The following is a 26,739-nucleotide window of genomic DNA, read 5'->3' as shown; positions in this document are numbered from 1 at the left end:
ATTATGACCCTTTAGGCTTACTTAGTCCTATTTTAATTAAGGGCAAACTCCTCATGCAGGAGTGCTGGCAGAATAATATGGGTTGGGATGATAAGTTACCAATTGAGCGGCAAGACAAATGGCAGACATTGACCACGGATTTTAATAAACTTAGTGTTGTGAAATTTCCACGTAATGCTTTAGGACAGAACTTACCCAAAGATTTACATGTGTTTTGCGATGCCTGAGGCAAAGCATATGGTGCAGTAGCCTATCTGGTTAATACACAACAATCATTTCTATTTACTTCAAAGGCAAGAGTGGACCCAATGAAAAGGAGGTCCTTACCCAAATGGAGTTAACTGCCTTATTAGTAGGAGAAAGACTGGGTCATTGCCTGGCCAAGACACTCAGTAATATTCACTTTGGTGAGATAGTAGTGTTGTCAGACAACGAGGCAATCTTACAATGGGTAAGAAATAATAACAACAAAACTTCCTACGTGAGTAATCGAGTTAGGGAAATACATGAACTATCTGCTGGATATAAATTGAGACATGTCCCCACCATGGACAATCCAGCCGATTTCTTATCATGAGGTTTAACATTAAAACAGTTAGTTAAAACCGAGATGTGGTTTAATGGACCCCCATGGCTGGTTAGTGGTCAGTGGCATAAACAAAAGCCACAAGTCATCGTGACCAACATCACTGCACCCATGTGTTACGAACCCGGATCCAGTGTCCGAGCATGGAGCCGTGACGACCGGGCCCTCTGTGGGTCAGCTCCCCCGCCAAACGGACGACGACACCTGGTGAGGACAAGGTGTACCAGCCACAAGGGCCAGTTTCCAGTCCTGTGCAGCTCACAACACAGCCGCTCCTGACCTCTGTTGAGGTGGTGCTCCGACGACAGCGCCATCTATGGACTGTATACGTCAGGTGTTTGTGCCCGAGCCCGCAAGTGAGGTGTTTTAGTGTCCCGGTAATTGATGACGTGTCTGCTTACAGAGTCGACCTGGGACTACTGTGATGGGAGTCGAGTCAGTCTACCCGAGGCAGCCAGTCTCCATACCTTGAACTTTGCTGCAGCTGTTGTGACGTCGTCCCCCCGGAAGAACACTGTGGTGTGTTAGCCTGCCAGTGGAGTGGCAGTAAAAGGATTTACCCGGGACCGACTGTTGGAGACGATCATCCACTGGGGTACTGAAGACAGGAGAGTGATTTGTGGTGTCACACGAGGCTCCTGTCTAGGGCGTTCCCCTTTTATCGTTCGTGGAGTAGCCGTACCAGCCTTGTTGGCTCAGAACCTGCCAGCAGACCAGCTGGACGTGTGGTTGACGGCCTCCACGGCGGTGCCCCCAGTGAACCTGTGTTTTGGCTGACCTGTGGCCAGGGTAGGCTCAACTTCGCAGAGAATTTGTTGTGAGGCCACGAAGAAAGCACCAAGGACTCGGCACCGAGAGTTATGGCGCCAGCGTCTTCAGCAGAAGACATCGATTGTGGATTAATCCCCTTGTAAAGTGTTAATACCCCTCCCCCTTGTGCACTCTTTTATTTTATATATTTAATCGGTGATGGTGTTAATTATAATATTAAGTTCTTAACTTTCTTTCCCTACTCCCTTTTAAGTTACTTGCGTCACGGATCTCATCCCTTGATAGCCACTACTGGCTTGGGAACGGATACATATATCTTCCTCTAACAACATCAGAGTAAGAACCCCGTTGCATCCCGAGAAGGCCGTAACACCATGGTGGAACCAGAACCTCCTCCATCTGTGGCTATCAATCCTCATTCATACTCTGGTTTAGACAAGTTACTGAGAGTTACCGAAATCGTCTTATATTTCCTCCACAAAGTAGGGATCAAACATCGATTTCCCAGTCCTATCAAATATTGGATCAAACGAGCTCAACAAGAGACTTACGGGAGAGAATATGAACATCTTTCAGATAAATTAAGTAAGTCTCTGGGCATTTGGTATGGCTCAAATAACCACAATATACTAAGGTATGGAGGACGTCTGCTTCATGCAGATATTGATTTGGAAACAAAAAATCCTATAATACTACCACGTTACCACATCATAACTAAACTTATAGTTTTACATTACCATCAACATAATACCTTACATGGTGGAGTGTTAGACACTCTCACTGATCTTAGACAGACATTTTGGCTTCCCCAAGGTCGCCAAACTGTCAAATCTCTTATGAAGTCTTGTGTAGTCTGCAGGAGGTATGATGCTCGGTGTGTCCTTACCCCAGGACCTCCACCACTCCCTAAGGAGCGAGTTGTCCACCTTCGTCCTTTTGAGACCACATGTGTCGATTACACTAGAGCTTTAATTTGAACAGGCACTCCAGATAAAATTCCGGTGAAAGCCTATATATGCCTCTTCAAGTGTGCAACCACACGAGGCGCACACTTAGAAGTAACTTCTGACATGAGTGCAGAAGCCTTTCTCCAAGCCTTTCGTAGATTTGATGCACACAGATCCTGCCCCAAATTGATGATTTCAGATAACAGGTCAAATTTTGTAGCAGGAGAAGCTTGCCTACGAGAGATATGGAACCATCCTGAGGTACACTCAGTGCTAAAAAAGACATTGCCACTGGAAATTTATTCCTCCACGAGCCCTGTGGCAAGACGGTTTTTATGAACCCATGGTGGGAAATGCCTAAGAGAGGTCTTACACTGACAGAAAATTAGCCTCACTGAGTTGGAAACCCTTGTCACAGAAATTGAGGCACGAGCCATTAACTTACCTTTCTGATGACTACTCCCAGAGAGAACCCCTGAGTCCCTCTCATTTGATTCATGGTGGTCTTTTGAGCCCTCTAATATCTCTAGCAGACGAGAATCCAACTGACCCTTCATGTGTTAGTAGAAGTGACTTGGTGGAAAGTAACAAATATCTTTCAAGGGAGAAATGGAAAGAAGTATGGACTCGTGGACATCTCACTGCTCTCAGAGAGTATCATTAAGGAGCTGCCAGCCCCTTCAATAAAGTTCAACTGAAACCAGGCGATCTAGTCGTAGTTGACAGTGACGGACCTATGTCAGATTGGCCTATAGGCAACATTGTCGATGTCCATCCTGATCGCCAAGGTATCCAACGGATAGTTAAGGTTCTGTGTCGAGGCACTACTACCTTGAAAACCCTGGAGAAGTTAGTACCTCTAGAATTAGCTGAACATAACTGTTCCACAGAGGTAAATTTACCACAAGTTTCAGAAGATAGTAATGTTGCTCAACAGAGCACACGACCACCTAGAGTCACCGCTCAGCAATGTAAGCTGAAACTTCAACAATACTTTAATTCTGACTAAGTGTAGATAACTTATCATTCGAATTTAATTCGATTATGATGATACGGTGATGGGTTGATGTCCAGTAACTCAACAATTATAAATCACTATGAGCCTACCTTGAGGTTACCTTGAGGTGCTTCCGGGGCTTAGCGTCCCCGCGGCCCGGTCGTCGACCAGGCCTCCTGGTTGCTGGACTGATACACCAGGCTGTTGGACGCGGCTGCTCGCAGCCTGATGTATGAGTCACAGCCTGGTTGATCAGGTCGCCTAGACAGCGACCTCACTGTAGATTCGATGCATTCTTGAGTTTGAATGATATAATCATATAAATTTTATATATCATTTCATGTATAGTCACGTAGAATACAGACTATATGTTAATACTATCTATTCCTGAGAATTTTGAATTTGCAGACCATTCAGTGACTGAGTAATTTGATCATTACACGTCATAGTGACACGATTCCTTAGGTCTACTGTAGATTTAGAAAGTTCTTGTTTTAGGTGAAGCTTTAGCTTTAATGTAACAATCTTTAATTTTGGGTCCCATAAAGACTTAGAGTCTTATCTGCTGTAGTAGATTTGGGACATCCGTTATGTACGTACTAACCTACTAACTCTATGATATAAATTCAGGGCAGGAATAGGTACGTCTGTACTCAACAGTGAACTGCGACCCGAAATTTCCTCACCCATAGTTATGCTGGAAATAACTAACATTTAACTCTCATTTATTTGCTAACAATAGCATTTACTTCATTACTAATTCGTAAAATAAACCAAATTAATGTTTTTCTATTGCAACGCAATTTTAGCCAAATCCTTCCTTGTCTCCATGGCACCGTGATGTTGTATTAGGCTGAAACCTGAAATATTCCACATATTATTGGAATTCTACCGAGTCCAGTTATTTGCTTACCCTTCCCGAAGATAATCTTCTATGAAAAAGTTTGCTTATTTCGCGTGTTATTGCTTACTGAACTCGATCATGTAATCAGATTGATTACTCCTGTAGATATTATTGCGAGGTAAAATAAGTCTACACTAAACCTTTCTCGTTTATTTCACGCAGTCTTAATTAAACAAGTTGCCATACGAGTAATAGAATTATGATTTAATGTATTTATTAAGACATTAATATTTGTCATAACTCCTTACTTCTCTAATTAATTACGAGTAAGTAAATTACTTTACGCTCGGGATTCCAATGGAGCATACTGCGCATGCATATCCCGGCGAAGAAGAAAGAGAGAGACACCAATGACAGCGTATTTTTTTGGGGGGGGAGGGACAGGGATATTCCTGCGTGGGCACTAAACCTTTGACTGGCCCACTAAGTGTTGCTTGTTTCTGTTTTACTTGGGTGGAGTATGAGTATTTATGACTCGTATGGTCGCTTCAGTAAGATACAGCGTGTTCAACCACACTGCTGACAGTTGTCAGCAGTGTGGTTGTTGTGTTTAGTTGAGCGGGTAATACTGGCCCATAATTCAACAGTCTGCAGCAGCAGGTGTCAGGGATCGAAAGTTACTCCAACAACTACTGAACACCTTTCCAGCGAGCATAATTTATCATTGTTCCTGCTAATCTATATAAATAAAAATGGAAATGTTCGTTTGTGCATAACCGCTAATCTCCGAAAATTCTTCTCTTATTGCTTTGAAATTTTCACACAACGTTCCATTCACATCCGAGCAGGTTTTTATATACATACTATATAGATTTCAAGTCTGTGATGGTAAAAAAGGACATGCTTTTTCTGAAAAACTGTGTTTTTCATGTGTTTCTCATGTGAGGGAAATCTTCGAAACCTCTTTACCGATTGCTTTGAAATTTTGAAACAACGTTGCATTTGAATAGACTCGTCTTTTTATATATCTACTATATACATTCCTCACGTGTGACAGGAAAAAACTTTTTTTTTTTTTTTTTTTTTTTAACAGCACTATCTGTTAGAGGTAAGAGCAACACACGCTGCATTTGCCAACATATTTTCACCGATTGCTTTGAAATTTTGACACAACGTTGCATTCAAATGTGCGCATCTTATTATATGCCTACTATATAGATGCCACACCTGTGACAGGTAAAAATATGCGTTTTTGAAAAACACCGCCATCTGTTGGACATAATAGCAACATGCTCGCAATACTAAATATGTCACGAATTCCATTTCAATGTTTCTGATTGCATTGATAAATTTTATTTTCAATGATTTTGATTTATTTTATTTTTTATTTAATTATTTGGGTGACATTGTGTTGGAATTGAGCTGTGTTGTTTAATTAACATACCGTTCATTTCGTAAATATAAGAATAGAGGCCACACCTGTGACAGGTAAAACTATGCTTTTCTTGAAAACAATGCCATCTGTTGCATGTATGAGCAACACACATGCTATACTAAATATGTTACAATTCCAATTCAAAGTTTCTGATTGCACTGATAAATTGAAATTTCATAGATTTTGATATAGTTTCATTTTGATTTAATTAATTTGTGTGTAATGCTTTGATATTGAGCTGTGCTGTTTAACATATCGTTCATTTTGTTAGAATAGTTTATTTGTTTATTTTTTCATATTTTCATTATTTTTTTTACTTTTTCTTATATTTCAGTGATGGGAACAGCAGATCACTTGATGTTTCCAATTTTCTTATAGGAACATCAGACCATTTGGGAAGGCATCGGATGAGGGAGTGGGGAATGGTGGGGATGATGAGGGGCCAAGGGAGGGGGTAATGGTGGGGAAGGACGAGGGGAGAGGGGAGTGGAGCATGGTGGAAAGGAAGAGGGGGTGGTGGAGGGAGAAATGATGGGGAGGACGAGGGGGACAGTGGAGTGGGGAATGGTTGGGAGGACTGGGGGAGAGGGAAGGTTGCTGTGGCTCAGCAACGCACATGCATTGCTGAGACACAGCAACGCATGGCCGGGTACTTCTAGTGTTGGTATATTTGTGCACATTTATTCAATGGATAGGTTGCTCGTCATTACTGGCAAAATAACTCAAGTTAGTCTCCAATTCTCTCATATCCCCAATATATATCGGAAATAGTGGTATATATTTGAATCAATCTAGACATTCTTCACAATTTTTATCATGATTTCAGCTGAAGCCGTAACTTCTAGTGGAGAATTAACCGTCCCCTCCAAGCGGCCTCCATTATCACGTGTTTCAACAAGTAGATTGGGCAATGAGTTCACGTCTACAAGTATTTGATTGACGAGATGCACGTTGTGAAGTCTTCTTTACAGCTAAGCAGCTCTTTAAGTTTCTTGTAGATAGAAGTATTACAGTACTAGCTGTACCCGGCCACGCGTTGCTGTGGCTCAGCAATGCATCTCCGTTGCTGAACCACAGCAACCTTCCCCTGTCTCCCAATCCTCCCCACCATTCCCTATGCCCCATCCTCCATCCTTCTAACCATTCCTCACTCACCCGACCCCTCTTCCTTCCAAGCATTCCTCACTCACCCGTCCCCTCTTCCTCCCAACAATTCCCCACTTCCCCGTCCCCTCGTCCTCCCCTCCCCCGTCCCTTTGTCCTCCCCAACATTCCCCACTCCAGCGTCCGTTCGTCCTTCCAACCATCCCCCCATTCCACCGTCCCCTCCTCCTCCCCACCATCACCCACTCCCCCATCCCCTCATCCTCTCTACCATTTCCCCCTCCTCCATCCCCTCGTTGCTCTTACGTCCAACAGATGGCGATGTTATTTCAAAAAAACAGGATTTTTCCTGTCATAGGTGTGGCATGCATAAAGGATGTATATAAAAACACGCTCCTATTTGAATGCAACGTTGTGTCAAAATTTCAAAGAAATCAGTAAAGAGGTTTCAAAGATTTTCCTCCCACGAAAAAAATGCAGTTTAAAAAAAAAAAAATGTTTTTTTCCCGTCACAGACGTGACATCTATATAATATGTATATATATACCAGCTCGGATGCGAATGGAACGTTGTGTGAAAATTTAAAAGAAAAATTCGGTGAAGAACTTTCTGAGATAAGCGATTTTGAACAAACGAACATTTACATTGTTATTCATATAGATATATATATATGCTAGCAGTACCCGGCCACGTGTTGGCCGGGTACTGCTAGTATATTTACCTGTCCCCTGGAACCTTCCCTGTCCCCCAGTCCCCCAGTCACCCCCCCCCCACAATTCCCCCATCACCCGTCTCCTCGGCCTATCAACCATTCCCCACTCCACAGTCCCTTCGTTCTCCCCACCATTCCTCACTCACCCATCCCCTCTTCCTTTCCACCATGCCCCACTCCTCTGTCCTTTAGTCCTCCCCACCATTCTCCATTCCCCCATCTCCTCGTCCCCACCATCCCAAACTCCCCCGTCCCCTTGTCCTTCCCCACCATTACCTCCTCCCTTGTCCCCTCGTCCTCCCCAACATCTCTCGCTTCCGTCCCTTCGTCATCCCCACCATTCCCCGCTCCCTCGTCCGATGCCTTCCCAAAACGTCTTATGCTCACATCAGAAAATTGGAAACATCAAGTGATCTGATGTTCCCACCACTGAAATATAAAAAAAAATTAAAAATGAAACGAAAATATGAAAAAGTAAAAAAAATAAACTATACTCACAAAATGAACGTTTTTTTAAACAACACAGCTCAATGCCAATGCAATTCACACAAAATAATTAAATCAAAATGAAAATAAATCAAAATCTATGAAAATTTAATTTATCAATGCAATCAGAAACATTGAAATGGAATTGTAACACATTTAGTATAGTATGTGTGTTGCTCATACATGTAACAGATGGTGCTGTTTTTCAAGAACAGCATAGTTTTACCTCTCACAGGTGTGCCATCTATACTTATACTTACGAAATGAACGGTATGATAAACAACACAGCTCAATTCCAACACAATGTCACACAAAATAATTCAATAAAAATTAAATAAATCGAAATTTACGAAAATAAAATTTATCAGTGCAATCGGAAACATTCAAATGGAATTCGTGACATATTTAGTATGGCGTGCTTGTTGCTATTTTGTGCAACAGATGGAGCTGTTTTTCAAAAAACGCATGTTTGTACCTGTCACAGAGGTGGCATCTATATAGTAGGTATATAAAAAGACGTGCATATTCGAATGGAACGATGTATCAGAATTTCAAAGCAATCTGTGAAGAACTTTGGGAGATTACTTTTATTGTGTGGTTGCTCTTACATCCAACAGATGGCGATGTTTTTCCCAAAAATTATGTTTTTTTCCGGTCACAGGTAAGACATGTATATAGTAAGTATATAGAAACACGTGCCTGTTTGAATGCAACGTCGTGTCAAAATTTCAAAGCAATCGGTAAAGAGGTTTCGAAGATTTCTCTCATGAAAATCACATGAAAAAAACAGTTTTTCAAAAAAAGCATGTTTTTTCTGTCACAGACGTAACATCAATATAATATGTATATTAAAACCTGCTCGGATGCAAATGGAACATTGTATGAAAATTTCAAAGCAATCGGTGAAAACTTTCGGAAATTAGCGATTTTTAACAAACGAACATTTCCATTTTTATTTATATAGATTAATCATCATACTTTACCTGATTTACACCCTATACATATGCCATTGATTTATTATGCATGTATTTATTATTTCAATGTTTAATTAGACTGGAATCTACATCTAATTATTTTATGTTACCATTTACTTAAATAATATTCAACAATTACTCTGATGAAGTACCAACGTCAGAATAATTCTAGGGATGTAGTAATGTTTTAGTACGTAACCCCCCAAATTATGTGTTTAAGTCAGCTCTTTAATTAATTATATCTACAGTCCATTTAATGCTCTCTTAATGGTTTATTGAATTAATCTAGATCCATAGGACACTGATTCCTGGATTATATTTTCACATTCATTTATTTATTTTTCCTCTTTTTTTGTATAAAAAGAGGTGGTCCTTCTAAGGTATCGATGTTTTGAGTTAATATGATTATTATTAATATTTAGAGCTAGATTTTCCCACACACATGAGCTAGGCACATGATCAACAAGAGATCATGTGCCTGGCCCATGGCCCTCTCTCTCACTACAGGATAAATAAGACTTACAACGCCCTACTACAGGACTACTACTACTGGCCAGGTATGGCTCGGGATGTAAAGACCTTTGTGAATACCTGCCACACTTGTCATATGAAAGGTTAGCCGAAATCGAAAGAGAGATGGTGGGAGAGATTGTGAGAGAACATGATCACCCGGCTGACAACCGGGTGATTACTGGGCGAGTGGTGCCCATACCCAAGGCACCACTGATACCTATCCCAATGCCTTCTGAGAGGTTCAGCAAGCTCGTCATTGACTGTGTCGGTGTTTTGTCCAGGATCAGCTCAGGTAAGGTCAACATCATTACTATCCTCTGTCCTACCACCAGGTTCCCCATAACAGTTCCCGTCACAAACATTACGGCTGCTACAGCTGTCAAGCACCTCTTGAAGAGCTTCACACAATACGAATTTTCCAAGGAGATACAGAGTGATTGTGGCACAAACTTAACCAGTGTCCTCTTCAAGAAAACCCTCAAAGAATTCCTCATCACACAGGTACTGTCTTGCAACTATCATCCTGCTTCACAGGGATTCCTAGAACGTAGTCATCAGACTATTAAATCACTTCTAAGGAAATTTTGTATCAGCAGAGAGGAGGATTGGGGATAAACAACTTGACCTAATCATGTGTATTTTCAGAAGTCTTCCAAATGAGTCCCTTGGAGTATCTCCTTATGAGATGTTCTACGGCCGTGAGTGCCATACCCCTCTTAAAGCTTTTAAACATGCATTGTCCTCTAACACCTTCGGTGATTCTCTTCATGTGCCCCAGTTTCTTAAACCCTTAAACTGTGCAACACGTCATATGATGTGTTGAGTAACTTCCAATAAATTGGGCATTACGTCATATGACGTGATGGAGAACCACGCAAGATTTGAATGGCCAGCGAGGTAGGGTGGTCCCCCATAGGCTGCCCAGGGGCTATAGTAAACAACCGCCATTTTGTAAAAAAAAATTCCAGCTGATGCTACCAACGCTGGGAGGCCCCAGTTACCCAGCGGTCACCATGGCGAACGCACGGCCAAACATCTCCCGAGCACGCAGCATTGCAATCACTTACTCAAGAGCAAATAACTAGTGAATTATTTTCTGATGGTGAGGAAAGTGATTTTGATGGCTCTAACATTGATAAGGACTACACACAATTGACCGATGATAGTAGCACAGACAGTGAATATGAGATAAAGCCTCCTCCCATGGCGAGGCTCACATGCTTACCCATGCCTCCTCGCCCAGTGCCTAATCCAATTCACCCTCGACTACACAGTTCTTGTGCTTATTTAGAGTATGAGGATATTTTGGGCGACGAGTCAGAGGAAGGGGACTCATTTTCTGCTTTTAATGAAGTGGATTCAGAGTATAGTGTTACTGTGCCTGTTGCTAGTGCCAGTGGTGTTACTGGGCAAGAATTTGTCGCATTAGCAGTATCTCGCCTAGCCAAGAGCTGCCGCATGGTACCACATGAGGAACCATGACCCTTATGTTCACGTGATTTCACCTCACTTCACGTGGCGCCCGTACTTTGCATAGACGGGTTTCAGCTCCTGGTCCACGGTGTGCAACACTTCCTCACGCTTCCTCACGTTGCGTCACGCAGGACAGCAGGTGTACTTGTGTGGAGTGATAGTGACGATCTTATTCCTCTAATTCCTGCCTTTGACAATAAAGACGTCGGGATTACAGACCTTTTGCCTGATAATGGTGAGGACATGTGTGAAATGGATTATTATACAGTATTTAATGATAAGCCGCTCATGGTATATATTGTACACCAAACGAACCTTCATGCAGCTCATTTCATTGGAAAAGAGATAACAGATTATTCACGATTGCAGCGTTGGAATAACACTACTGTAGGTAAAATGTATGTATTTTTGGCACTATGTATGTTGATGAAACCTTGTGTCAAACACGCTATCACAGATTATTGGAGCAAAGACCAGACTGTTCCAACACCTTTGTTCGGGAAATATATGTCCTGAGACAGGTTTCAGATACTCCTCAGGTGTCTTCATTTTACAAGTAAATGAGGACCGGACAGAGGATGATAGACTTTGGCGAGTCAGGCACTATATGAATGAAGTAATTGGAAAGTTCAGAGATTTCTACATGTCAGCACAGAAGCTGGTGATTGACGAATCCCTTGTGCTTTACAAAGGACCTGTTGCCTTCAAGTAGTATATTCCCTCCAAACGCAACAGATTTGGATTGAAATTCTTTGTTCTATGTGACTGCGAAACAGGATACGTGTTACACATGATTCTGTATACTGCTAGCGATGTAGGCATTCCCAGTAACGACCAGGAATGGAAAGACAAGAGAGAAGTGAACTTGCTGACAACTGTTAATGATGGTACAATGGTGGACAGTGGAAAGGTGAACCGAGTAACGAAACAACCAGTATATAAGCCAGACTGTGTTCTTGACTATAATATCAACATGCTTTGGTTGATAAATCTGACATGATGGTGGGCACTGTCGAGTCTTTTAGGATTTCTTCAAACCTCAAGAATGTAGCACTCGTCGTGTGCAGTACTAATCGACCCCAAGACACTACAGCTTCGACACAGAGCAGACAGCAGACTACGACCGCATCGAGCAACAACGTTTATGCTCCCCATCGAGTTTAGACACTCACAATTCTCCATCGAGCCGCCACACTCTCCCGCATAGAGCTCCGCTACTCCGGCCTCACTCGGCTCTCCGCTCTGCTCCAAGCTCCGTCTGAACGTCTACGACAATGCCAACAACCGACTACTGTAATCAAGACTATTAAATAAATATGAAACTCACTAAACACTGTGTATCTAATCAACCCAACAACGTAACATAATCGTACGTTACAGTAGATTAGATACACAGTGTTTAGTGAGTTTCATATTTATTTAGTTGTCTTGATTACTGCACTTGGTTGTTGCCATTGTCATAGACATTGGCACAGAGACTACCAGACTACTAGACCGTAAACACCATGCGTGTATACCTTTATACAGTTAACCTTGGGCCGAGGGAGGCTGTGGTCTCCTTCTATGACGAGTCGATTGTACTCTGTAGGGAGCTCATCTAGTGTCCGCCTCCTTCCACTTGCGTTACAATAGACGACATGACCATGGATCCATCGATGAGAATAATTAGTACTGCTACATGCTGGCTCTCTCTTCGATTTTCCCACATTTACTTCCGGTCCGCTTGCAGTCTTGACGACGCAGCTGGTGAGTGGTGATGACGTAGAGACAACCACCCCCGATGATGTAAAATGTTGTGGCGCTCGTAACTGCATCCTTGTAAACAGCATACTGAGCCAAGACAACCTCGTTAGAGACGTGAGGTGTCGACTGAGTGACTGGTGTATTGTCACCAACCCTATGTAACCAATTGGCTAGTTACTGGGTCCGGTGGGTGAGGACTTTGTGTAACGTGCCTCCCCCTTGATCTTTGCAGATAAGGTTCACGTGTAGTTGAGACAACTGGGCAGGTGTACAAATCAGACCTGGGAAATGACAGACAACAACATGGCGGAAGCATGGGTATAACTCTGGGTTTATTGGAAATTGGAAACCCCAGAGCAAGGTAAAATCTGCTATCTGAGTTAAGTACAGCTAAGAAATCTACATCATTGCCTCTACAGGAAACTCAAACTCATGTATTGGCAATTTACGATTTTTGGACGGATAATTTCCCCCTTCCAAATATTCAATAATATCTTTCCACATAGGTTCATTCATTTGGATTTCTCTCATTTTAACACTGGAAATATTTTCGATATTTACATTTACGTTAATAGCAGCAATGTTTCTGCTTAATGTATCCGGGACTACATGTGACGGTCCAGGCTTGTAAAGGATCTGGAATGAGTATGCAGACAATTCGTGAGACCAGCGTGACATCCGCGGGCATTTCTTACGTTTCTTAAAAATGTGTGTTAATGCTCTGTGATCAGTGTAGAACACAAAATAGCGTTGAAAAAGATAAGGTTCGAAATATCTAATTGACTCTACCACTGTGAACGCCTCCCGATCCATGGCCAAATAACGAATCTCTGGTCCTTTGATCTTCCTTCTGAAATAGGCCACTGGATGGGGGAAATTTTCATTATCTCGTTGCATCAAGCATCCACCAATAGCTATACCCCTGAAGTCTGTATGTACTTCCCACTCTTTATCAAAATCTGGCACTGCCAATACAGGTGTTGTACTGAGTTGACTTTTCATTTTTGCGTACGCTACATCATGTTCTGGCTTCCAAATAAACTTTACATTTTTCCTTGTTAAGTCGGTCACGGTGCTGATGTTCGTGCAAAACCCTCAATGTGCTGAGGAAAGTATCCGGCTGCACCCAGAAACCTGCGCACGTCCTTTGCTGTTTTTGGAATTGGCATTTCAACAATGGCACGGCAAGAGTCAGGATCAGGGCTGATACCGTCTGTGCTCACCTGCAACCCCAGAAATTTGAATTTCTGTGCTGCCAGAGTGCACTTCTGCACACTTAACCTGAAACCGACTCGATCTAACAAAGTCAAAGTCTCAGTCAAGTCTCGTAAGTGTTCATCAAACGTCCTGGAATAGATTATTACATCATCCAGGTAGGCCAACGAATGCCTTCCCAAAACTGGACTGAGGATTAAGTTAATGGCCCTCTGAAATGACGAAGGCGCTGTCTTTAGGCCGAAAGGCATCCTGCGAAATTGGTAAGTGTGCCTGCCATCAGAGAATGCTGTTTTTTCCCTGTCTTTCTCAGCCACCGGTATCGCCTGATATGCCGACTTGGCATCGAGAGTGGAAAAGTACTCAGCCGCTCCAAATTGATCTATTATCTCCTGTATAGGAGGCAATGGATACATATCACCCTTAGTTATTTCGTTTACCTTCCGGTAGTCCACACAAAAACAATAACTACCATCAGGTATGCGAACTAACATAACAGGAGACAGCCACGGTGACGTACTTGGTTCTATCACGTCCTGTCTCAACCTCTTCTGGCACTCCTCCCTGATAGTTTTCTTAGGCTGATCCGACAACCTCCACTGCCTTGTGTACACAGACAAATGATCACCAGTTGGAATGGTGTGCTCAATCCAATCAAGGAAACCAATCTGGTCATCCTCTGTCACAAACAATTTGGGGAATGTTCGTAAAACTCCCCTCAACAATTTTCTATCTGCCTACGGAACATGTTGCAAATCGAGTGCCGAAATTAACTTATCTATATCTAGTGCGTTACTCGAAACTTCTGTCTCATTCTCTACTTTTGATGGTGTCTTTTTGTCTATCATATTTAAAGTACTACATTATGCTGTGATGGATGGCGTCTCAGCTGACTCATGGTGAAAAATTTATGTGTCATTCATCATAGTTCCCTGAGATACCCTATCACCTGCCCTGAAGCGAAAAGTCTTATGTGAGAGATTGACAACTGGAATGAGTGCACCTTTATCAAGCACTACAATTGGATGATGGGGAATTAATAACCTATCACATCTCCCAGCCACCTGAAGGGTGGTACCTGGTAGGATGTGACGTTCCTTGGCTACTTTAATAAATTTAAAAGAATGTGGTGGGCAACTTTGCTCGGTCAATGCATGTAATTCACATGACCTCTTAACTGTGTCTGGAAGAGACTTAAAAATCAATTTTGGGAAGTGTGCATTATATTTCTGGCTCCTCTTAATAATTGAATATACAACTGGGGGATGGTTGATCATTTCCACTGGGTAGGAAGTCTGTCCCAACTGCAATCTGCAGTTTCTAGCCCCTTTTTGTGCAGATAAGGAGTAATCAAACCGAGACAGAAAATCGGTCCCCATGAGGATGTCTCCTGGATAATCAAGATTCTCAACGATCGTACATGTATGAGGTTCCAATTCCCTATTAATTTCAAAGTTAATGGTACCTTGACCCAAGGTATTAATTTTTCCCCATTTACTGTTATTAATGTCTTCGCACTATGCTTGAATCGTGCATATTTAAATTTGCTGAAGGCTGACTTTTTAATTAGACTTGCCTGGCTTCCAATGTCCACAAAAAATGCAGATCTCACACCTTCCACCTTTACTTCAAAGATTCATCACTAGGGGCAACCTGTCATTCTTTTTGTTCTCGCATCCGGACAATACATCCATATGTGTCCGCGCTTTCCGCACGAATAACACGCCCGTGTGTCCCTGTTGGTACCCCGTGCAGGGTGGCCCGAACGTGCAGCTGTGGTCGCCTTCCTGCCTGACGAACCCACTCCATAGTCATTCGTCTTACCCCTCTCGTCTTTTAGTACCTCATGAACATATGGGGACGACTGAGCCCCAGTCCTCTCCGTTCTCATCCCTATGTTCCATACTGTGGCGGTGTGTTGGACGAGTTCCTTAAAACTTAATAACGCTCCTTCTGCAGATATAAACGGACCCATGGTAGGATGTAAAGCCCTCTTGAACAAGTGCTTAGCTAAGCGTTCTGCCTATCATCGTACCCTAGCTCCTGGGTAAGGTCGTCAACCCTACTCATGATCAGGGTACCAAATTCTTGTAAAGTACTACAGTCGTCCCTCTTTAGGGACTGAAGGTATACCTGAGCTTCATCTGCTGACACTTTCTCTTTATACTTGTCCCTAATCGCCTGGACAAACTGAGGCCATGTCGTCAGGTGCCGAAACTCTTTCAGCCTCGCCAGTGGACCGGCTACGTCCCCGCAAACCCTTGTGGCGAGAGTAATTTTTAGACCATTATTTGGGACGACCTCTAGCATCGCATTCATCTTCCACAACCAGTCCTCCACTCGGCGGTTGCGTTCCACCTTGTTGGACGGCAACTCCGTACCAATGAGTGTCGGCAGGGTCAACTTAAAAATCAGACTCATAATTCCTGGTGTGTTGGAAGAGAGGCTTCAGGAAGTGAAGTGGGTGGCCCCTGGGGCTGGTATAGGAATTGAGGTTGGGGTTGGGGTGCCTGGGGTTGGAGTAGGTATTGGGAGTTCTGGGGTTGGGGTAGGGGTTGAAGTTGGGGTTGGGTTGCCTGAGGTTGGGATATGGTGTGTGTGTGGCTCTGGATTGGAGTAGGTATTGGATGGTCTGGGGTTGGGGGAGGGGTTGAGGTTGGGGTTGGGTGTCCTGAGGTTGGGGGTATGGTGTTGGTGGTTTGGTGTTGGAGTAGGTATTGGGTGGTCTGAGGGTGGAGTAGGTATTGGGTGGTCTGGGGTTAGAGTAGGGGTTGAAGTTGGGGTTGGATTGCCTGAGGTTGGGGTATAGTGTGGGTGGTTTATGGGGTTGAAGTAGGTATTGGGTGGCCTGGGGTTGGCCTAGGAGTTGAGGTTGGATTTGGGTGGCTTGGGGTTGGGGTAGGGTGACTTGGAGTTGGTGTTGAGGTTGTGGGGATGGCTGAGGTTGATGTTGTAGTGATGGGTGAGGTATAAGTGGATGTTGTGGTAGTGGTGTTTCTCGAGGTAGTGCCTGCTGTGAGTCTTGTTCATGTTCTAATTGTACAGGTTGCTGGTCATGTTGCTTGGCTGAGCGTGACGCCGTACCACGTTGAATGAACGCCGTACCCTGTCAATAAATAAAAATGGATACTAAAAGAAGGAGCAGAAGCACTGTGCCTGCCACATTCTGTGATGAGTAACAAATCACTGGTAACAGGTTAACTGCTCAAAATTTGGAAGACGGCTAATAAAGTCCCAATATACAAGAAGAGGGATAGACAGGAGGCACTGAAGTACAGGCCAGTGTCCCTAACTTGCATACCATGCAAGTTGATGGAGAAAATTGTGCAAAAAAACTAGTGGAACATCTGGATCAAAAAACTTTGTTACACAAAATCAGCAAGGGTTCAGGGAATGGATTACTTGAATTCTACGACCAGACAACAAAAATCATGCAAGAGAGAGAGGTGAGCAGACCGTATATTTTTGGATTGCCAGGAAGCCTTTGACACAGTACTACACAAAAGACTAGTGCCCAAGCTGGAGATGCAGGCATGAGTGAAAGGGAAGGTACTCCAATGGATACGAGAGTACCTAAGAAACAGAAGACAGCGAGTCATTGTGAGAGGTGAGGTCTCGGAGTTGCAGGGAGTCATCAGTGGAGTCCCACAGGGATCAGTCATTGGACCTATTCTGTTTCTGATATATGTAAATGATCTCCCAAAAGGAATAGACTCGTTTCTATCAATGTTTGCTGATGATGCAAAAATTTTGAGGTGGATTAAGACAGAGGAAGATAGTATGAGGCTATAAGATGATCATGACAAACTGAAGGAATGGTCCAATAAATAGCTACTAAAGTTCAACCCAAGTAAACGTAAGGTAAAACTAGGAGGCCAGACATAGGATACCGAGCAGGAGACAAGGTTCTCCATGAAACGGACAGAGAGAAAGATAAAGGAATTCATAACAAGCCAAACCTGTCTCCTGAAGCCCTCATCAAGGGAATATCATCAGCGGCGTTAGCAAGGCTGACTAACATCAGAACTGCCTTTAGAAACCTTTGTAAGGAATCCATCAGAACTTAGTATATCACATATGTTAGACCAATCCTGGACTATGCGGCACCAGCATAAAGCCCGTACCTAGTTAAGCACAAGGTGAAGCTGGAAAAAGGTGAGAGGTATGCCACTAGCAGAATCCTAAAACTAAGAGGCATGAGTTACGAGAAAGGTTGCGTGAACTGCACCTCACGTCGCTGAAAGGCAGAAGAGCTCGGGAAGACATGATCACATATAAACTTCTCAGGGAAATTAATTTTAACAGGGTAGACAAGTGCAGATTATTTAACACGGGTGGTACTCGAACAAGGGGACACAGGTGGAAGCTGAATACCCAAATGACCCAGAGTCATTAGAAAGAACGTTTTCAGTGTCAGAGAAGTAAAAGGAATGCACTAGGAAGTGACGTGGTATAGGCTGACTCCATACACAGTTTCAAATGTAGATATGATAGAGCTCGAGAAGCTCAAGAATCTGTACACCAGTAGATTGACAGTTGAGAGGCGGGATCATAGAGCCGAAGTTCAACCCCCCCAAACACGACTAGGTCAGTATAACTAGGTGAGAACATACACACACACACACACACACACACACACAGTAAAGTTCAAAAACATTTATTGATCTAAGAACGTTGGGAGGCGGGGCTAGGAGCCAAGCTCGACCAAGCAAGCTCATCTAGATTAGTATACACTTTTTTAAAAACATAGTCAATTACGACTGAACAAAAATATGTAAACTACAAATTATAAAAGGTAAGGTAATTGTGAAGAGAATTTTTTTAACCACTTGATGGTCGGGGATTGAACGCTGACCTGCATGAAGCGAGACCATTGCTTTACGATCCATTCCAAGTGGCTTCTTTCGTTACTAATTTCTTCCTTGTCTCGGGACTTCATTTGTTGTCTTAGATTCATTCGGTAAACGATAAAGTAGACATCAGTTGGAGCAAAAATTCCTGGTTTAGCTCTTCGGATTTCGCATCCTCCAGGTCTTTGGCTTTGGCCTCACTCATGGCTTCTACTTCCTTCTTCTGCCTTTTTACCCTCATGTCCGTAATCATAGGACCAATGGCCTTAACCTCAGCCTTCAGCAATTTTCGCGTTTCTAAAACCTTATTGTGGAGTTTCTTTACCGTATCGTTGAGCTCTAATAATTTTGCAGCCATGTCATATACTTCCCTCGCCATCTCTTCCCTCTTTCCCTCTCTACGAAGTTTATTTATTTTATTCTTATAAGTTGTCTTTATTGCCCATCTCTCCGAATCTTTCCTTGCAAACTCTTCTCTCTCCCGCTCTATTCGGCAGACGAGTTGTTTAAGCTCATAGCCGAAGACTTTCTTAGTGGTGGAGGCTTCACCTTCCACTTGGTGCTGCTCCTCCTCCTCTCTCTTCCGCTTCAGAGACATTCTGGCGAGAAGTGAATACTTTTTATTGTAATGACTTACTAACATGTGATAAATATCACAGATGAACTTAAATATAGTGAGGCTCAAAATGTCGATGACCCTCGCTCTCTCTCTCAATGGATCGTTCAAAAAGTGACTGTGGAGGTGCCCTGATGTAGAGCATGTAGTGGCATGCTTTTATGTAGTTAGTGTAGTTGTGTTAGTGTGTAGCTGTGTGTGTAGTGGAGTTAGTGCATGTCTTATATAGTTAGTGTAGTTGTGCTGGTGTGTGGTTGTGTTAGTGTGTAGTGGAGTTAATGCATGTCATGTAGTTAGTGTAGTTGTGTTAGTGTGTAGATGTGTTAGTGTGTACTGGAGTTAGTGCGTGTCTTATGTAGTTATTGTAGTTGTGATAGTGTGTAGTGGAGTTAGTGCATTTCTTAAGTAGTTAGTGTAGTTGTGTTAGTGTGTAGTGAAGTTAGTGCATGTCTTATGTAGTTAATGTAGTTGTGTTAGTGTGTAGTGAAGTTAGAGCATGTCTTAAGTAGTTAGTGCATGTCTTATTTAGTTAGTCTAGTTGTGTTAGTGTATAGTGGAGTTAGTGCATGTCTTATGTAGTTAGTGCAGTTGTGCTAGTGTTTAGTGTGGTTAGTGCATGTCTTATGTAGTTAGTACAGTTGTGTTAGTGTGTAGTGTGGTTAGTGCAGATCTTAAGTAGTTAATGTAGTTGAGTTAGTGAGTAGTATAGATAGTGCAAGTATAATGTAGTTAGTGCAGTTGTTTGAGTGTGAAGTGAAGTCAGTGCATATCTTATGTAGTTTGTGTAGTGAAGGTAGTGCATATCTTATGTAGTTAGTGTAGTAAAGGTAGTGCACGTCTTTTGTAGTTAGTGTGTAGAGGGGATGGTGCATGTCTTATGGAGTTAGTGTGTAGTGGGGTTAGAGCATATCTTATGAAGTTAGTGCACTTGTGTGAGTGTGTAGAAGGATTAGTGCATGTCTTATGAAGTTCTTGTAGTTGTGTAAGTGTGTAGTGGAGTTACTTCATGTCTGATGTAGTTAGTGTAGTATTTTAGTATGTAGTGCAGTTAGTGCTTATCTTTTGAAGTTATTGTAGCCGTTTTAGTGTGTAATGAAGTTAGTACATGTTTTATGTAGTTTGTATAGTTCTGTTTGGGTGTATTAGAGATAGTGCAACTCTTATGAATTTAGGGTAGTTGTGCTAGAGTGTAGTGGTGTTTGTGCATGTGTTATGTAGTTAGTGTAGTTGTGTTAGTGTGTACTGGAGTTAGTGCATGTCTTATGTAGTTATTGTAGTTGTGATAGTGTGTAGTGGAGTTAGTGCATTTCTAAAGTAGTTAGTGTAGTTGTGTTAGTGTGTAGTGAAGTTAGTGCATGTCTTATGTAGTTAGTGTAGTTGTGTTTGTGAGTAGTGGTATTAATGCGTGTAATGTAGTTAGCATAGTTGTGTTAGTGTGCAGAGGAGTTAGTGCATGCTTTTTTATAGTTAAACTTGTTGTGTTAGTGTGAAGTGGAGTAAATGAATTTCTAATGTGAAGATCGTGCAAATCTTATGTTTTTAGTGTAGTAATGTTAGTGTGTAGTGGAATTAGTGCATATCTTATGTAGTTAGTGCAGTTATGTTAGTGTGTAGTGGAATTAGTGCATGTCTTAGGTAGTTAGTGCAGTTATATTAGTGTGTAGTGGAATTAGTGCATGTCTTATATAGTTAGTGTAGTTGTGTTAGTGTTTAGTGGGGTTAGTGCATGTGTTATGTAGTTAGTGTTGTTAAAATAGTGTTTATTGATGTTAGTGCATGTCTTACGAAGTTATAATAGTTGTGTTAGTGTGTAGTAGATTTAGTGTACGTCTTAAATAGTTAGTGTAGTGGTGTTAGTGTTGTTGTTGTTAAAGATTCGCTATACACTAATGTAGTTATTGTATTATTGTGTAGTGAATTTAGTGCGTCTTTTGTAGTTAGTGTTGTTGTGTTAGGGTTTAGTAGGGTTAGTGCATGTATTATGTAGTAAGAGTTGTTGAGTTTGTGTTTATTAAAGATAGTGTATGTCTTATGTAGTTAGAATAGTTGGGTTAGTGAGTAGTGGAGTTAATGCATTTCTTATGTAGTTATTGTAGTGTTGTTAGTGAATAGTGAAGTGCATGCTTTTGGTAGTTTGTGTAGTTGTATTAGTGTGAAATGAAGTTAGTGCATGTCATGAATTTAGTGCAGCGGTGTGAGTGTGTAGAGAAGTTTGTGACAATCTTATGTAGTTAGTGCAGTTGTTTTAGTGTGTAGTGAGGTTAATGCATGTCTTATATGGATAGCATAGTTGTGTTACTATATAGTGGAGTTGGTGCATGTCTTATGTAGTTAGTGTTGATGAGTTAGTGTGAAGTGGGGTTAGTATACGTCTTATGTATTAGTGTGCAGAGTAGTTATTATTTCAATATTTATTATAATAATAATTGATATATTTAATAATTATCACTCTTCCTTCTGCTTGGTCTTGAAGGAGGCCTCGGGTGAAAGAGGGCTGTGACGATCTGTCTGGAGCCCATAGGTGCGGGACCTGGACGTCCACCTCCCGGGGGTCGTGCGGCCCAGGCTCTGCTGCAGGAGGCTAGGGTCATTCTTGCCCTTGACGGGGTGGTTCTTCTCCGGCCCCGACCACGACGGTCTCCGGGTTTGGAGTCTCTGTGCCCTTTTTCACCAACTTCGAGATCAACTCCGCAACTCACAGTTCCTGCGACGGCGCTGGAACCAATCGTATTGGCGTTTGCTTTTCCATTGGAGACTTTCGGCGCCGTGGAGAGTGGGGACCTACTGCATGGGCAACAGCTTCTTCTCTATATCAACCTACCCACGCTTTACGCCCTGGAGAGGTCACTCCAGACCGACTTCTAAAGCGCAACACAATAGTCTCCTGAGACTGACAGATGCCTACTACTATTATGTACTTTTTGTAATTGAGTTAGTGTGTAGTGGGGTTAGAGCATGTTTTATGTAGTTAGTGCAGTTGTGTGAGTGTGAATAGAAGGTAGAGCAGGTATTATGCAGTTAGAATAGTTGTGTTCGTGTGTAGTGGAGTTAGTGCATGTCTGATGTAGTTAGTGTAGTAGTTTTAGTGAGTAGAGGAGTTAGTGCTCATCTTATGAAGTTATTGTAGCCGTTTTAGTGTGTAGTGAAGTTAATGAATGCCTTATGAAGTTAGTGTAGTTGTGTTAGTGAGTAGTGGAGTTAGTGCATGTCATGAAGTTAGTGTAGTTGTGTTAATGTGTAGTGAGTTAGTGCATGTCTTATTTAGTTAGTGTAGTAGTGTTAGTGAGTAGTTAAGTTAGTGCATGGCTTATGTACTAAGTGTAGTTTTAGTTTGTAGTGAAGTTAGTGCACGTCTTATGTAGTTAGTGTAGTTTTGTTAGCGTTTAGTGGGGTTGATGCATGTGTTACATAGATAGTGTTGTTAAATTAGTGTTTATTGAAGGTAGTGCATGTCTTACGTCATTAGAATAGTTGTGTAAGTGTGTAGTGGAGTTAGTGCAGGTCTTAGATACTTAGTGTTGCAGAATTTGTGCGTAGTGAGATTAGAGCATATCTTACGTAGTTAGTGTAGTTGTGTTAGTGTGAAGTGAAGGTAGTGTATGTCATATGTAGTTATTGAAGTTGTTTTAGTGGGTCGTGAAGTTTGTGCAAGTCTTATGTAGTTCGTGTAGTTCTGTTAGTGCAAGTCTTATGCAGTTAGTGTAGCTGAGTTAGTGTGTAGTGAGGTTAGTGAATGTTTTATGTAGTTAGTGAAGTTTTGTTAGTGTTTAGTGGGGTTAGTGTAAGTCTATGTAGTTAGTGTTGTTAAATTAGTGTTTTTGAAAGTAGTGCATGTCTTACGTAGTTAGAATTGTTGTGTTAGTGTGTAGCAGGGTTAATGCACGTCTTATATAGATAGTGTAGTTGTGTTAGTGTTTAGTGGAGTAAATGCATTTCTTAGTAGTTTGTGTAGGGGTGTTAGTGAATAGTGGAGTTAGTGCTTGCCTTTGGTAGTTAGTGTAGTTGTATTAGTGTCTAGTGAAGTTAGTGCATGTCATATGTAGTTAGTGTAAATCTGAAAGTGTGAAGTAAAGTTTGTGTAGTTCTATTAGTGTGAAGTTAAGTTATTGCAACTCTTATGAAGTTAGTGTAGTTGTGTTAGAGTGTAGTGAGGGCTAGTGTATGTCTTATGTAGTTGGTATAGTTGTATTAGTGAGTATTGGAATAAGCACATGTCATGTTGTTAGTGTAGTATGGCTTTACGCCCTGGAGAGGCTACTTCAGACCAACAACCAGAGCGCAACACCATAATCTCCTGAGACTGATGGATGCCTACTACTATGTAGTTATTGCAGTTGTGTTAGTGTGTAGTGAGGCTAGTGTATGTCTAATGTGGATAGCATAGTTGTGTTTCTATGTAGTGGATTTAGCGCATGTCTTATGTAGTTAGTATTGATGTGTTAGTGTGTAGTAAAGTTAATACATGTCTTTTGTGGAAAGCATAGTTGTGTTTCTATGTGATGGAGTTAGTGTATGTCTTATGTGGATAGCATAGTTGTGTTTCTATGTGTTGGAATTAGTGCATGTCTTATGTGGATAGCATAGTTGTGTTTCTATGTAGTGGAGTTAGTGCATGTCTTATGTGGATAGCATAGTTGTGTTTCTATGTGATGGAGTTAGTGCATGTCTTATGTGGATAGCATAGTTGTGTTTCTATGTGATGGAGTTAGTGCATGTCTTATGTGTATAGCATAGTTGTGTTTCTATGTGTTGGAGTTAGTGCATGTCTTATGTGGATAGCATAGTTGTATTTCTATGTAGTGGAGTTAGTGCATGTCTTATGTGGATAGCATAGTTGTGTTTCTAGGTGATGGAGTTAGTGCATGTCTTATGTGGATAGCATAGTTGTGTTTCTATGTGATGGAGTTAGTGCATGTCTTATGTGGATAGCATAGTTGTGTTTCTATGTAGTGGAGTTAGTGCATGTCTTATGTGGAAAGCATAGTTGTCTTTCTATGTAGTGGAGTTAGTGCATGTCTTATGTGGATAGCATAGTTGTGTTTCTATGTAGTGAGGTTAGCGCATATCTTACGTAGTTAGTGTAGTTGTGTTAGTGTGAAGTGAAGGTAGTGTATGTCTGATGCAGTTATTGAAGTTGTTTTAGTGTGTCGTGATGTTAGAGCATGTCTTATGAAGTCATTGTAGTTGTTTTAATGTGTAGTTAAGTAAGTTCATGTCTAATGTAGTTAGTATAGTTCTGTTAGTGTGTAGTGAAGTTAGTGCAAGTCTTATGTAGTTAGTGCAGTTCTGTTAGTGTATGTCTTATGTAGTTAGTGTAGTTGAGTTAAGGTGTAGTACGATTAGTGCATGACATCTGTAGTTAGTGTAATTTTGTTAGTGTGTTGTGGAGTTAGTTCGTGTCATAAGTAGTCAGAATAGATGTGTTAGTGTGTCGTAGAGTTAATGTGTTTGGGAGTTAGTGCAATTCTTATGTAGTTAGAGAAGTTGTGTTAGTGTGTAGTGAAATTAGTGCATGTTTTTGGTAGTTAGTGTAGTTGTGTTAGTACTTAGTGGAGTTAGTGCATTGCTCATGTAGTTAGTGTACTTGTGTTAGTGTTCTGTTCTGGCCTGAGTGGGTTGGGGCTTATGGAACCTAAACGTCTTATGAGAGCTCTGGTTGTTTGACAAGACTGTTACTTGTGTACAGGTGGACATTGTCCCCCAACTACTCTCTGCCAGAACCGTCAACCGACCTCAGCAGCCACACTCCCGCTACCGTCGGTCAACCAACAATGAACACTGGAGTGCTTGAAATTTACTCAGAAGATCACCTTGTACGTCTCTTGATCTCGAAGAGGGGTTCAGCATCACACGTTCAGGGGTGCGACTCCAACACTGGCTTCATTGTCCTGTGTACACACCCTACTTGAGCCGCCATGACATAAACACTTGCCATGATCGCTGGGCACACGATCAAACACAAGTAACGACTGTTATATTAGCTTACCAAAGAGTTTGTGTCGAGGGTGCTCAGGTATTGGTCCTCACAATGACGCCCATACAATTGATATAGGACTGCCTGTCACAAGGCTTCTTCTAGTCCTGACTTAACAATTTAAATCGTCCTCAGGTTTCACACATCAACGCCTGCTTTATTACCTCTTCTTGTAGGAGCACACAACTAGGAGTTTTCTTCCTCTGCCAGGAGCTCAGCAGAGGGCGACCCTCTCTCACGACCTCTGCTGCTCAAGTAAAGGTCAAGACATTCTCACGAGCCTCACATCATGTCTGCAAAATATCGACATCCCATTTCATATCACTTATTCACATGCTCATCCTCTGCTCATATTTTAAAATTAGTCACCGACCTTTATTGCATATATATATATATATATATATATATATATATATATATATATATATGTATATATATATATATATATATATATATATATATATATATATATATATATATATATATATATATATATATATATATATATATATATATATATATATTGTCGGGGTTCACCATAAGAGGGGCGAGTAACAGTGTACCCAAGGTCACTCACCATAGCCCTGCAGGTCTTCACTCTATCCTCGCGGCGCTACTGTACGCCCGGAGTGTATCCCAGTCAATCCCAACCGGCCTCTGATCGAGAATGAGTGAGAACACTGCTTGTTCTCTTTACAGCTGTGTGCCCGCCCCAACACTAGGCTCTACTACTAACCACAAGGTCGCCAACTGGTGTTTCCCGTGTCCAGTAACACGTCAGTGGTTTTGTTGAATTATGGTAGTAGTGGCAAGAACACACTCAATAGATCTGATATCAGGCAGGTATTTATTCCTATCACTCTATTTCCTTTCATGTATTATATAGCCACAAGAAATATGGAGGGGATGATACAAACGCCAAGGTATTTTGTGTTTTACTTAAAACTCAAGACATCACATCCGTATATCAACAAGTAAACAGCTATTTCATGCGTGAGTCGCTCGTTCTCACATATAATCATGAACTTGCCAAGCTGGCAATGCTCCCCCTCACGTCAATGTCAAAATCAGCTGAGCCGCGCCCTTCTCGCCATATGAACGTTTATTGCTTGTTTTCCTGGCGTCCCGCGCTCTGTTTCTTTAAATTCGCATGAATCACTATATTTATCATCAGCACAATATTTCTATAATTGCGATAGAACATAATGAATCACCATACTGGTCTCAAGATCAACAACTCATTCCTACAGCACTTAACTCAATACTTCACTGTACTAGAGTAATGCACTGTACTTAATAATAATTACAATGAATGCACTTAACCACGGTACTGTTCTTAGATTCAGTAATTCCTCTTGTAGGCGATAACACAATTAATCACTTCACACATGGAAATATTATTCATCACACCTACATATACATATACATATACATATACATATATAGATAAATCATAGACATCAATAATGGTAATAATATAGTTACTGGGCACATAGCCT

The sequence above is a fragment of the Procambarus clarkii genome, chromosome 2 (assembly GCF_040958095.1).
Source record: "Procambarus clarkii isolate CNS0578487 chromosome 2, FALCON_Pclarkii_2.0, whole genome shotgun sequence".
Classification (NCBI taxonomy): Eukaryota; Metazoa; Arthropoda; class Malacostraca; order Decapoda; family Cambaridae; genus Procambarus; species Procambarus clarkii.
The sequence above is the reverse complement of the archived record's forward strand: the minus strand, read 5'-3'. Positions refer to the sequence as shown.